At 40.9% G+C, this 14,944-nt stretch overlaps 1 long non-coding RNA gene across 1 annotated transcript; it reads left to right on the top strand.

Annotated features, from left to right (window-relative positions):
* The first annotated feature begins 1,006 nt into the window (after positions 1–1,006).
* Positions 1,007–14,567, top strand: LOC130151798 (uncharacterized). The gene is made up of 2 exons (XR_008822718.1): positions 1,007–1,687; positions 2,306–14,567. It is a non-coding gene; the product is annotated as an uncharacterized LOC130151798 (long non-coding RNA).
* The last annotated feature ends 377 nt before the right edge of the window (positions 14,568–14,944 follow it).

Below are 14,944 nucleotides of genomic sequence, written 5' to 3'. Positions count from 1 at the left end.
GACTAAAGCATGTGTCCTACAAGGAGAGCCTGAGAGAGTTGGTAGTGTTCAGCCTGGAGAAGGGAAAGTTCAGGGTGATCTTATCACTTAAACTTATAGCCAACCTATTATAAAGGGGGGTGGGGGGCAGACTAGAGACCTCCAAAGGTCCCTTCCAACTCATCTGTTCTGTGATTCTGGGAAGACAGCAAGAGTAAGAAAACACACTTTTTAGTCTGTCCACCTGGAGATGAAGAAATTGGGGTTCCTGTTCACATGGCAGTGTCTATCCAACTAGTTTATCCATTGATTTTAACATAAAGCTCAGAAGAACACGCTTGGCCCATAGTTCTAGGTGAAGTGACGACTATCACTAGTCACTGCTCTCTCAGGCCTTTCCACTCCTGTAACGCAAACGACACCACAGAAGTGGATTGTGACGGTAAAATAACTGAAGATACGCTGCTTTGCACGGAGCAAAATAAAGCAGTATTTTCAGAACTAACATCACTGAAAAGCTGTGATGATAAGTTTGAAAATCCTTCTGGTAAGAAGTGTATTTGAAAAGAAAAGCGTGGCTAAAACTGCTTAATTAGATACATTTTGTCCCTCTCTGTGGTACTTATTACCTTTGTCATCCAGTGTATTATTATACATTCTGAAGGTCAGACTTCAAAGTCTTGCTTTAGGTTCTTTCATTTGCTCAAAAGCGCCTGGTCTTGATGCCCTCTGCCAAACTCCTTCCTGCAGAGGCTTTATCAAGCAGTTATGAAATTTGTATTTGACCTGTGATTTTTCTTTTCTAAAGCTGGGGGAGATATGAAACTCATCCAGTTTTAATTAGTACTTTAAATGGGTCATTATCATATCTGAAATATCTGAATGAGTTTCTTGGAGGTGGCACATCTTCTCAGAGGGTGGCATATTCAGATGCTTTACATAACATGGTTGCAATGCAAGAGGGAGCTCTATAATTTTCCCCGAAGTGGTGCAATGCAGAAGGATGCGTACCAGACGAGAGTTCTCTGCAGAGACCCAGAGCAAGTGAATGCCTATCATGTCCACACATTGCAAGGACATTTTTGTTTCTTTGCTAAATATACGGGTGTCAACAAACTACAGGATGTCAACAAAAGAGGCAGAGGCTTGGACTCGTGCCTCACAGCGGAGGCTAAGACGGAGCTTCACTGCCCTCCTCTGCAGTCACTGGGGAGGGAGGAGCAGAGTCTCCCCAGCTTGCCCATGAGACACAACCCAAGCCCCAGCCACTTCATTGCAAAAGTGACTTCTTGCCAGCCAATAACAGCAGTGAAGAAACTCTGGAGGAAACAGCCCTGATAGCCTTTTCCTGTTCCTCCTGCATATTTACATGTGGTTTTCCTCCGCTCCTTTTGGCCTTTTCATGGTGTTTGGTTTTGCTTACCTTCCTGCTCTGGATTGAGAAGTAATGTCGAGTGCCAGCCTGTGCTGAGGATCAGACTCCTTTTCAAAGTCCTTTCCAGTAACACCAGACAGCAAACAAGCCACACCAGCTATTATGTCTTACCACCAAACCCGGTGATCTCTTTTCGGGGAGCTGGATCCTGGCACTTATACTTTTTACCCATGTGGATTCCCAGCTATGCTGCCAAAAATTGTTGAAAATGAACAGGGAGACAATACTGGTGCAAAGAATCTTCTGGTACTTGGCTCCTGCCTGCTCATTTGGGTAAGTGAACAGTGTGTGATCCCCTAATGATCTTACTATGTTCTGTAAAGATCAAGCATTTTTTTGCCCACGACTGCTTATCTTGTGTTTAGTTACTGGGTGGCAACCTCCTATATAAAATGTTACCCCTGATAATACAGGCAAGCAAGGCTGCATACAGAGGAGAGTAAATAATGTGCTCAGCATGATCTCCTGCAGCCCTCTGATAAAAGGAAATGTGAGTGGAAGTGCACCTTGACCAGCTGGAGGTTTGAAATGTGTTTGCAGGAGCTCAGGTTGCAGCCTGTATAAAAGCTTTTCTGGTGTAGTGGTTAGATCAAGCATCAGTGGCTGCTGTTCACTGGTGCATGTGGAATTAAATCCAGTGACAAGTTAAAAAAAAAGCCAAAACAAAACAACGACAACAAAAAAAAACCAAAAACAAACAAACAAACAAAAAAAAAACAAAATAAGAAGAGAAAACACATAGAACAGAGCAAGGCGCAAGGGCCAGCTGATGTTATCACTCAGCTGCAAACAGCAGGGCAGGGGAAGGGAGGGAGGGAGGGAGGGCTGCTTGTCCCATTTAATCCAGCCTGCTGCAGATTCAAAGGGGCTCTGCTTTCCTTTTGACTCCAGTTCCCAGAGCAGTGGAACAAGGAAGAAAAACAAGTAGAAGAGACCTGGAGGTGGGGAAGGCAAATAAAATACAGTAATGGCAGAGTATCCTAAGGTGAGCAAGGAGGGGAAACTGTAAAACATGTTCTTACGCAAAACAGATGTTTAGTTTTCCACCTGGAACAGCAATTACCCTTTCCTTCCAGAGCAAGGTTAATAGCATTCATGTTAGGGGTAGTATCACCTTCCATTTTCTTCACACTTACCTGAGTTAGAATACACAAAACTGGGCAGCTATTAATATTTCAAACCTGAATCCAGCCAAGCACTGGCACATCATTACTCACACCAGTCAACAAGCTATTGATTTGATTGAAATTTAACAGGTACTTGAATGTTTTGCTAGACTGAGATCTCCCAGATGCTTTTGCTTGCTAATTCCCCAAAGGGCCGAACAAATGATGCACCCTATCTTCCTCCCAGGCAAAGTCTGCCTGCCAGGCACTCCAGCTTGGGAGACCCCATGCACACGCATCCATACACGTCATTGCTGAGGCATGTCCTTGCATGTCCTCACCTGGGGCTGCTTGTGCAGGTTACTGCCCTCTCAACTCCTGCTTGTCCCAGCTGAAATGAGCCAGAGTTGGCCTGAAGGATTTAAATACAGACTGGGTCTTGCTAAACCAGCTCACTTTGAGTGATGGAGGTCAAGAAGTCTGTGCTAAGTCAAAAAGTATAGAAGAATGGTAACTCCTGTCTTGGCAATGGTGCTGGAGATGGCAGCTTCTCCATCCCGTGTATTCCCAGGGAGGGGCATGCTAGCTGTCAGGCTGAAAACATCTTGGTAAAACTGCAATATTTTTTTCATTCCATTGTCAAGGGAATGAAACACAGACAATTCTTTTTCTTGGGCAAAGAATACATTTACTTGGCTTCATATTCACTTTGTGTCACAAAATGTCAGTAACTCCGAAAACGAAGAGTAGATGTGGGCGCCTCTTCTGCAGGTATAAATGCAGGGCAGAGTCTCTTTTGTCAAAAGTGCCCCCTTTGGAGTCAAGCCATGAAGTGGAGTCATTACTTCTGTTCCTCCAAGATATCTCATGCTCACATGTACTTGAAAAAAGGAACATTTCCCAACCACAGGAAAATTATTGTAGGTGTGGACCAAAGCTGTAAGTTCCATTTATTCACAAGACTGCCTGTGCAACCTGAAGAAGGTTGCACAGTTCCCTTAAGCTATACATGTCCTGGGCTTCAAAGCACGTACAGGAAACACACCTACAAAAATAGATGGATTTCTGAAGCCTCAGGTTAAAAATGTAATACATGGCTTATTGACTTGGCATATTATGCTCAGTCTAGTAATTCTGTACATGCTGTGTAATTAAAAATGTCAAGCTGCTACGGGAAATTTAAACTATCCTTCTCAAAGAAATACCCACACCATGACTCAGAATTGGCTTTGGGCATAGGCAAAGTAGGGAAGAATATTGCTGGGAAAGCAGATCTGCCATAGGTTAGCAGTGTATATACAATAGCTTTGAAAAATCCTTAAACATGGGCTGAATTCTAGATGCTTTAGTTAGGGTGAATGAATCCAGTCTTATAGTAGATGCCTTAACTACTTTTCTTCAGTGACCGCACATGGAGCTGGGGCAGTCTGGGCAAACTTCTCACCCCTCCACTGAGCTGGGTACCATGAGTTGTACTGCCTATGCATGTTTTGTAGTAGGTGCAAGAAAAAGGCTGTTGTGGGTGTGAGGATGTGGTAAGCTATCTTTTGTAACTTTTTCAAGTAAACAATCAAACAGAAAAAATCTTCCAAGCACACAGTGTTCAACCCCATTTTAGCAGTGAGATGAGGTAGGGCACTTCAGGTGTAAACACCTCCAGGACTCCTTGAAGAAAAAAATACATGTGTTTCTTGAAATGCTGATTGCACTGCATTTGCACAAGGCTTTCTGGGAGGCAAGAAAGCAATCCTGGAACTGCTATTATTTTTTCACAGCTGTTACTTCTCAACTTAGACACTATAAGGATTAGAGACGGGATTGAAGAAAGCAGAATGACGAGTATGTGCCTACCTCTGCCCATCAACCCCATGTTCCCTAACCCTGCTGTAGCTGACTGTTGTTGTACCACCATTCATTCAGTGCCTCCAGTTCCCCGTACCAGCAGGTGCCAGTGCAAGATCAAAAGAAATCACAGCAAGTATAGTTTCTCTGCACTTGCTATATACATGGAGAGGGAACAGAGATGTAAAGAAATGTGAATATAGACAGCTTCTTTAGCTTTCTTCCTGCAATTTATATCATGATCCAAGGTATTTTAGAGAAGCACATGCAGAAAGGATGATCTTCAGCCAGACACCGCTCTGTCCTTTGCTTGCAGAAGCAAATGCAAGGAGTGGTTGCTGTTGTTTACCTATCCAGGCACTGCCAAGACCTGTTTGGACTGACCTGTCCTATTGAAGTAGCTGTGTGCTCTGCAGGGCAAGATAATAGTAATCTTCAGCACCTCTAGAATGCTTCACATTTTAACAGAGCTTCACAAATATGAACTGAACTGCAGTCATTGATAGGTGAACTAGTGAGCTGACAGCACAGTAAGATAGCAAACACTGTCTCCCCCTTGTACAGATTGATGGCACAGCCTCACTCAGAAACAACAGTGTCAAAACAAGTTTCCAAGACCGTAAATCTGGACAGTGGTCTGAATGTAGCGTAATGACATCGGGTTTATTCTGTGAAAGTCCTTGGGGAAAACAGCAGAAACATCACTTTCTGTGGGTAAAACGACCTTGAAAAACAGAAGCTTGGCAGGGGCAGAGGAATATGCCTCCCAAAGAGCTTGCAGGAACAAATCAGCCACAAATGAAACAGAACTGAAAGGCAGGGAGGATGATAATAAGGGTAGACTTACACTGAAATGTTTGGTCCTGCAAAGATATATCGACATGGTGACCTCTGCAAAGCTCCTCACTGACTACACCTGGCATCATCCAGCTCTTCTGGGGCATTACCTGACAACCTGGCTGCTCGGATGCAGTTGTCATAGGGCAGGGGCAGAAGCAGCTGAGGACCATGACAGGGAGGGCAGTGAAACTTTACCCATGTATGACAAAGACTGAATAATTTGATGAGGATAACACCCTTCTGGAGGGTGTTATTTGGGGCAAAAAACTTAGGTCCTTCAGCCCTTTCTCAATTGATTCACATCCGTAGAATAAACAGGGTGCAGAGGTTTACATTGGTAATATTTGTTAGTTGAGTGCATTAGGAAAATGTCTCAGTATTAAGCTACATAGTCAAATCTGTCAAGTTGAAAACGAGCAGCTGTTTCAGGTAAGGAGTTTCTGTTTTCATGACCTAATCCATAGTAGTAATGCCCACAAATAATCTGTTGAAAGATGTAAAAGGAGAGACAACTAGCCTAAATTCTGTGGCATATTGCTTATAACCGATTACAATAGCTATTTTATCATTGTCTTAAAATTGAATATTTATTAAAGGCAGCTTCTTTCCTTAATTTTAAAAGTGTACAATTTTTAAAGCCCTGCTGTAAAACCGTTTGACTAAGGTATCCCCAGTGGTTCTGAAGAAAGCACTTTGGATGCAGAACAAGGTGGATGTTAACTTTACTGGAGTGCAGAGATAAAATTGTTCTCCCTGTTTCTATAATATTGAACTCTGCTGCAAGAACAGTATAGCTTTTTGTTGCTAAGCATAAGAAAAGACATGTTGTTCAGTAAAGCAGGCTGCCTATCCGTCACACAAACCAGGAGAACATCTGCCTTTTGCTAGGATCAAGGTTTAATCTGACTCTGCTAGACATGTCTGACTAAGCCTTTTTTAACTTGTTTGCACTGCAAATGGAATATTCTTGCGTCCAATCAATTAAGCGCTCTATAAGTAAATGCAGGATTCATCAAGTAGTCATCAGGATCTGGTAGACGTTAAGTCCCATGCCACGCTCCTCATGAAATTAATCTCTGGTTCCTTAGGAATTTTCAGACAGGAGTTTGCTTCTGTTTTCTCTCATAGCAGGACTGGACTGATGGGAAGTGAACCAGCAAGAGTTCTTTATCTAAATCACTGGGCTGCTGCACTGGCATGTAAGGGGATAGTTTTCTCAAATCAAACAAGTAGACCAATTAAATTGGTAGATTTTCCTCTTTGGAAAAAGCTGTTACCGTATGTCTTTCTCTAAATCACAAGGCTGTACTTTAAATGAGATAAGACCATCTAGTCAGTGTGTTTGCCTTTCCTGTTGAGATATCGGTATGTTGCTGCTGTGAAAGCATGGGAAAACAGGTCATTTTTTAGCTAATTTTTTTCTTTGCTGGTTAACACCCTTTCATGTAAGGCTACTTCACTTGACTAGCTGGAGCACACAATAGCTCCCTGGTAAGTTTTGTGAAGGAAATAGCATTATCTGATAACAAGAGCTGTATCATAATGTTTAATGCTGTGCTTAAATCCTAATCCTCAAGTTAAGTGATTAGGTGGAAACCTCAGCTCATTAAAATAATAACTATTAAATCTGTCAAACATCATTGCTGTGGAGGAAGGCTTGAAAATGAGTACCCCAAAACTCACAAACCATGAAATAAACAAAAATAATTTAGACTAGTGTGTACTTTTTAAAAAAATACAAAACATGAGATCCAAATTTCCATAATAAAAACACATGCCCTATTTTTATTCGCATGTTCTTTCATTTCTAAGGAAACCTCTTGGAAGGTATTCATGCCTGTGCCTAACACCTTTAAACACTATGTTCTTCTAACTGCAAACTAGTAAGGACATACATGCTTTGTTACGCTTGTATTGCTACTGTTTACAAAGGGGTGAGATGTTGCACTCTGGAAAAACAAGTATCCACCAAAATGTTTGAAGTTTCATTGCTTTTAATTTCTTACATTTAAAAAATAAGTTTCTTTTCTGGATTTATTGAGACTTTGTTCTTAAACATTCATGAGCATTTTAATCTCTACCCAAATCCCTTTTGTATCCTGCAAAGGCCTTTTGCAATTTCAGACTATTTCCACTTTTGAAAAACAGTTATTCTTGCTCTGCATGGATACGTCATTTTGCTAGACACAGAAATGTCTTTCTAGTTCTGTGTCTTTTCACAGGGAAGCATGGATGAGGGGCAAACGACCACAATAAGAGGCAGCAGGGACACATCTGGGCCGAGTACAGCTTTTTTGGCAGCTTTTCACTCCTGCACCCTTTTGCCAGCTTACCTGATAGGGATTCTGCCTTCAGTTTTAAATCTTTTAACCACATAGAGAAATATGACTGCAGAAATTACCTACTTCTTACCAGAATTTATTGCAAACCTTTTCCTCTGCGCCACATATTTCTCCAGTCCTTACCTGACTTGACTCTGCAAATTTTAACATGCTTTCCCTTTGTTTCCTCCAGCCCTCTCCTGCAGCACTTTTCACACATTTAGCATCACCCAGCAGGAGCTGTCATCACACTTCAACAGGCCCATTATGAGGCTTAATTTACTGTGGCCAAACTGGCTTCTCTGTGACTCATGTTATAGCCTCAGGAGCAATCATTTTTTGGTACCTGGGATACATGGGAAAGGAGGCAGAGATCTTTCACTTGGTCTTAGACTGCTGGTTAGTAACTTAGCAGATTATTTGTGTTTAACGAGTCTGAGATATATACTGACAGCTGTCTTCTGCAATTGGTACCTTGAGAAAAATGCCCCTTGGGGCTGCTTTGAGAACTACCTATATTTAGAAGAACCCTACAGATAAAAGCAGTTATTAAATTCGTTCAGCATGGGCATCATACCAAGAAGTTTTGTTTTCTTGCAGCCATGCCACCTTGAACAGCAGCTAACAACAGAAGATCATCAGGGATCAAAAGCTATATCACAAGGCTCAAAATAAGACTAACGAAAAATGGCATGTGGTTGTCCAGGGAGAACTTTTCACACTCGTAAGATCCTGTAAAATTTGAACATAAATAAAATGACATCAACATCGTTGACCCTCTAAGACAGAAAGCCACACTAGTGATGCTAACCTGTTTTAAGGATTTCTTGTTCTTTTCACCCCTTTCCCTTTGGTCTTACATAAAGACATTTATTCTTGGCAGGTCTCAATTACCTTTAATTGGCATATTACGTGATGCTAGTGGCAACCTTGTAAAAAGTATTTAGAGAATTTAAGAGATAAGTCAGCTTTAATAATGAACCAAATTTGCAGATCAGCGAAATGTTTGTGCTGAAAACCTGCTGTGGTTTGTAGTGGAAAATCAAGAAGAAATCCTTTTATCTCCTGCTCAGTTGTGCCATATGGTGTCCCTGCAGCAAGAGAAAAGCACAGGACTCCTACCTGGATTTCCCATCCCTGAAAAAGGAAGACTCTGTCCAGGTAAATTTGTCCAAGCAATTATCAAGACCAGCTTGAAATAACATGAAAAAAAGGCCTCTTCCACTTAGGATCTGCAGGCAGCCTCTCATGCATCCCTTTGGTCCCATCTCCTGCCTCTCTCCTCCAGTGATTCTTTCCAAGATGTTCTCTTTTGCCATTCACTTCTCCACCTCAGAAGTGTCACCTGGGCAGAACATGAGGATTCCCTGCTTTTGTCCATGACTTCTGGCTTCTCCAGCACCCAGAAACCACAGAGATGCTTGCCGGGGAGGAAGGTTGCCCTTCAGCAGACATTCAGAAGTCTGATCCTTTGGAAGTGGTGTGGGGGTTGATTTTAGTGTGCAGACTTCATAGATGATCTGTGTTTCTGCCGTATATTTGACATGCTCAGGATGTCTCACTTACTGTGCAGAATCAATGTATGCACAGTAGGTTTGATACTTCCCAGATGTATTAAGCCCATTAGGTACATACTGCACTGAAGCCTGCAAATATATTTCTGTCTAGAAAATCCATCTATCATAGCAGGCCCTGAAACGACCTTGCCAAGAGTCAGTGTCTAAAAACGAATTTCACTACCTTTCTAAGAGGCCGCATGAAACCAGAAGCCCCAACCCTGAACAGAACTCAAATTCAATCCCAAATGAGTGATCGCTCTCCTTCTTCCAGTGGTTATTTGTTTATAGCAAGTAACTGATGGAGCACTAAGTGTGGTCTCTCCCCTGTCATACACCCAGCTCTGCCATACAGTGATCATGTTGCCACAGTGAAAGAAAATTTTTACACTCCAAATCCTGTCACTTTTATAGATTTTTAGGGGCAATGAAAATACCTGACAGGCTCAGGGCTGAATACTGACTTTGGCACATCTCAGTTTATTCATATTGTGCCCTCTGCCAAGGACTAGAATATCAGGAGTTGTCTAGTTTTATTCCCTTCAACTCTCAACAGTCCTGTCAAACCCCATAAACTGAGAGGATCACGCAGTCCATTCCCTCATCATCATTTCACAGAGACAAGGCTAAAGCTCCCCTGACACCGTGGCACCTCTTCTGCTCTGCAGTCCAGTGGGCTTGACAGAGGTGACTAGCCTACCCAGGTTGCCAGCGAGAGAGGAGCATCACAAGGATGCACTGGCACCAGGTGGGTACCACATTCGAGCTATCCCTGCCAGAAGGCATATAGCCAGCCTGGCCCCAGAGTCCGTCCCCAGCACCCAGCACCTTCTCAGAGGTCAGAGGCAAAGTCATCCAAGAGAGCTGCCTCCACAGGGAGAGATTTGTGAGGCTTCATCACCACTAGTCAACACAGCAGGTAATGCTAGCACCTCGCTTTCACACAAGCAGCAGCCCTCCAGAGACCAAACCACGTTCTCTCAGTTCTGTCGGCTGAAGGCAGGCAACTAGGCAAAGGAAAAAGAGGCTTTACGCAGTTACTGCCCCGCATCGCTTCATGAAGTGGACTGCAAAGTCATCTTCAGCTAGTAAAACAAACCTGGTTAATGACAGTGAGGTGTCTGGAAAAAAAAGCAGAAAAAAACCCACAAAAAACCAAGCAGACAAATGCCTTGTATTCTGGAAAGGCAATTAAATCACATGCCCTGTAAGCCCTTATTATAAATACTTTTGATATGCACTGTGAAACCTTCCCCTGGCTTTCATCCCTACCTCTGTCTGCTGTTTGTGGTTGAAGAACAAGTGACGTTTACTCTGGGCTAAAAGACAGCTTTGTTCCAGACCAGATGTCTCGTTCACCGCACATATGTCAGCCCTGCAGGTGCTACCACGGACTCAAGAAACAGCAAGTTTTGGAGCAATTTTAAAATAACAATGCAATGTCAAGATATTACTCAGACAAAATAATAAAACACTTTCGCTGCCTCAGTCATAGAAAGTTTTGAGGGTTTTTTCCCCAGACTGAGTTATATTGTGCTTTCTCTTCCATCACTGTAACTGAGAATAACTCCACCGACTTCAGAGGAAGTTTTCACATGTATGCTACTAAGAGTGAAATTTTAAACCAGCACATGGATATACTGCATATTTGAGGGATTTGGCTGGTTTAACACTTTAATTCTTTAGGGACTTGCTTTAGATTTTCCTGTGTCTGATGCAGTGAAAGCAAATCCAAGCTTTCAATGAGTAATTTATGAATCTCAGCTTTGGGGGGACAAATTCTATCCCAGGATTTCACATGAACATTATATCACCTAGATGTAAAGAGCATAAAGTGTCCTTCCATATTGAGTCCAGCTGTTACATCACATACCAACTGACTTCTCCCTTTCACCCATCACAAAAGAACCATAACATCTTCCTTCTTGCTTTTTTAAAACCTCTTTTGCATATCTATTGGCTTTTTTACAGTGACAGCTCTCTGTCATTGCAAATACAGGTCCTCCTCAAATGTAAATTGCAGGTAATTCATTTGTGTTTCTTTACAAGTGAATTAAATTTAGATTTTAAGATATGAAGAGTAGATCTCCCCAGTGGCTCCTAATCAAATACTTGTGCATTAAAACTTCTGTTCATCTTAAGCTGTATGACTGTCATAAATGGGTAAACAATTATGGTCCAGATCTACAAAAGTGCCTAAAGAACCTACACAGAACCAGGCTTTTCAACACCAGAGATCCATACTGCAAAACACTGCCTTGTTTCCCACAACGAGTAGGAAAATTTTTGGTGTGGCATTAAGTTACACTTTCATATATACAAAGTGCTGCATCTGTCTTGGAAGGAAATCACTGCTCCCCATCCATGGTGGCCAAATCCAGCAGCCAAGCTTCCCACTGATAGATGGGAGCTCTGCACACTGTGTCACTAGCCCATCTAATGTAATCTGCTTGCGGGTATGCTGCCTGCAGCACAGAATAACCTTAACAGAACAAAAAAGCCAAGAGGAAATCCCCAAACCCTGCCACCCACCCTCAAAACTGTAAAAGCTCAAAATTTATTATTGTCGTCTATAAAGGGTCCTCCTCCTGGCACAGAAAAGCAAACTGTTAATAATGGGTAATAAATCCCAGTCACAGCTTTTATGGCTTTTGCTTTCTTTTGTAATCTGTTTCCACAATACGTAAGTGGAAGAAGCAGATAAAACACATTTTTTTAAGCAACCACAAATATAAGTTGTTTGTCTTCTTTCTTTAAGCCCTTAGGAAATCAATCTGCCTCTCATTTTGCTTCTGTGCGTGCTTATGTTTTAATTTTTTGGAGCTCTTTTCCCTTTATCTTTGCTTATTACTTTCAGGGAGCACATGGTGTTCAAAATGTTAAGCCAAGAGAACTCATTATTTAATGTCCAGCACACAAATTCACAAGCCAAAAACGTGTCTACAGCCCAAGCTTAGGAAGAGTTTATTATTTTTTCCATACAAAATGTTTAAAGAGTATTTTACTTCACACATTAAAAATAGCAGAAATGTTGAAATCTGAGTACAAACTACAATTTACAAGTAGCTCACTTTTCTGAAATATGTGTGTGGAGCTAGGATGTGCTGACAGCCAGCATGGAACAGATTCTGCTAGCTGGTTTTCTTCCACAGAAAATGAGGACATACTCAGCCAAGCAGTTATGTCCCAGCTTTAAGATTTGACCTAAACCCCATGAGCAACTGCATAGTACAGTGAAAAGTAAATACACTTCTGCTGCTTTTAAGCTGTGTTCCACAGGATGACAGTAATACCAGCCATCAGAGGAATTAGAGATGAAAATATGCCCATGTTCATAGTCCATAGATGGCTTGCATTACGCTTGCTAGCCCATATCACATTTTTGCAGGTATCCTCTCTTGCGCTACTATGATAGACTTCAGTGTAGAATAATTTTAATCTAGACTATCACCTTCATTTTTCTATGCAGTAACCAAATGAAATTAAGGCATGTGCTTAAATCTGCTGAATTAATACCCCTGCATAAGTAACTTGTTGCGCACCCACTAGATTATCTAATTGAGTGCCTGTCTATTTTTGTTCTACGTTGAGATTTTTGTTTGACAATCCTGTCTTTGAAATCATTAGGAAATTTGCTGCAGACAGCCACAATTTCAGAAATTCATGAATACTATCTAGAATAATATCTAGAGAAACACAGCAAAAGATTTGAGTTACCTTTAGGTACTGTAAAGGAAAATTCTTATTCTCCACTGTGGATTGACATATTATATAGTTCAAGAAATAAGTACATACAGTTGCAGAGCTTCTGGTCTTTCCCCATAATGCAAACAGTCTGCATAGTCTGTCAATCAAGTTATTTCTTATTTCCAGGATTCCTTTTACAGTGCTACTTGCTCAAAATTTGATGAAAGATTACTGATAAAGGATAACAGCCTTACAGTTTGGAGACAGGATGTTTTCTTGTCATTTTCTTCCCACTTTTAGGCACTTTATTTTCCTGTTCTTACAGCTAAAAATGGCAAGATGCAGGGTGGATGGATAAGAATTCAACTTAATGCAGAAATGTGAGGAGTGTTTCACAGACAACGTGACACCCTATCAATAATCCAAGATACTCATCTTTTCCAGAAAAAAATATTCGTTCATATTTTAATTAATAATCCTAAAATAAGCATTACGTATCCTAAATCAGTGCACATTAAGATGAACACTATGTACAATTACTCCAAATTCAAGCTGTAGGTCTTCAGGTCACATTTATCCTTTATACATTAATATACATCTATAATCAGAGGGAGGTCAAGGGGATCTGTACATTAGAACTTGCTAGAGCACAGCCTCAGGTATTATATGACAATGACTTGCCATGTGTAATTAACTATAGGGTTAGAGTTTCAAAATTAGAGCTGTAGTCATATATCCTTCATAAACTCCCAAAGCTGTACATGTAGATGACTAATAGGTACAATTGCCAAGACACCAGCAGGCAGTTCTCTTTCTCAACCTGGTACGATCCTGGTCTTCAGTGACTCGTAATTAACCAAACAAGCCTCCCAGGTGAAAGGGGAAATCCTGGTTGTACTGCAGAAAATGCCAAAAAATCACATCAGGATGGCCAGGATTTTATTTGGAAAATTTGGTTTATGTTCTTAAAAGAGAACATATTGAATTTCCTTTTTTTGAAAAAATCAGTTGGAGCCCAAAAGATATGTAATAAGTACTGCCCCACGCACAGCAACCTTCCTGTGGTTGCTTAGTCCTGTAGATATTTTTGAGACAAAGGTAAAAGTTGAAAACCAACCTTTTTTGCGATGACTGTGCAACTACAACAGGAATCAACAGAACACGGGCAATTCAAGGTAGGGACATGCTGGAAGAACACTGAACAAATACTCAGGTACCTGACTGTTCAGATATGGTCTGTGCTACTGAGAGCCAGCCTAGTTTTCTCATTAAATCAGTCAGATTGATAGAAGATATTGTCTCTCCATATGAACCTTGGCGTGCTTATAACCTTAGACCATCAAGGCTACTACTAAAAGACTGATACTAGAAATACATCAGCCTGTTACTCAAAGGTTGAATTAGGGAAGATAAGAGAGCAAAACTGAAGAAAGAAAAAATGAAACATGTCACATAACGCCTATAGGCTTCACATATAGATTACAGAAGCCCATTCACCAAGGGATTAAATAGTTTGGGACATTTGTGTTAAAAGTAAACTACAGATTGTCAAAAGCTCTTGAATTTTCAGGAAACACACAGCATGAAGTTTATAGATAGGCACTTTGAGTTACAGACTATAGACTATATGTTCTTAACAAACTGTTACATGCTAGCTCCCGCTCTCTCCAAAAAAAGTCATCAGCAATTTGTCAGAAACGATTTTTTCTTGCCACATATCTTGACACATACTTAATTATGTCTATTGTTTAATTTTGGTGGTGTGTAAATGGACTTATAAATAAAATAATATGAAACGTGAGATTTCCTCATTTGATTTATTTGGGATATTTATTTGGGATATTCTTATCAGTTGGATAAACAATTAATATATAAAATTCCAATAATCTGTAAACTGCACAAATCAGAGTTATCTTTATTTTCTTAAGAACCAATGAAAGGTAAGAATAAGCATCATCTAACAGTTAGTACCAAACAATGCAAGAGTCAAATTCCTCTTCTTGTCAGCTTTGGGAGAAGAAACAGATACCACCAAGCGGAAATGGCAGTTCTTTTTTCTCTTCCGCTAGATGTGCAGCTTCTTAATATTTTGTCTCTCTCAGGTAAGCTTAGTAAAGGGCACATATTTCTTTCCACTCAGTCTCTAGGTAACCTTGAAAAAAGTTGTATACTTGACAC

The sequence above is a fragment of the Falco biarmicus genome, chromosome 6 (genome assembly GCF_023638135.1).
Source record: "Falco biarmicus isolate bFalBia1 chromosome 6, bFalBia1.pri, whole genome shotgun sequence".
NCBI classification, from domain to species: Eukaryota; Metazoa; Chordata; class Aves; order Falconiformes; family Falconidae; genus Falco; species Falco biarmicus.
The sequence above is the reverse complement of the archived record's forward strand: the minus strand, read 5'-3'. Positions and strand labels throughout refer to the sequence as shown.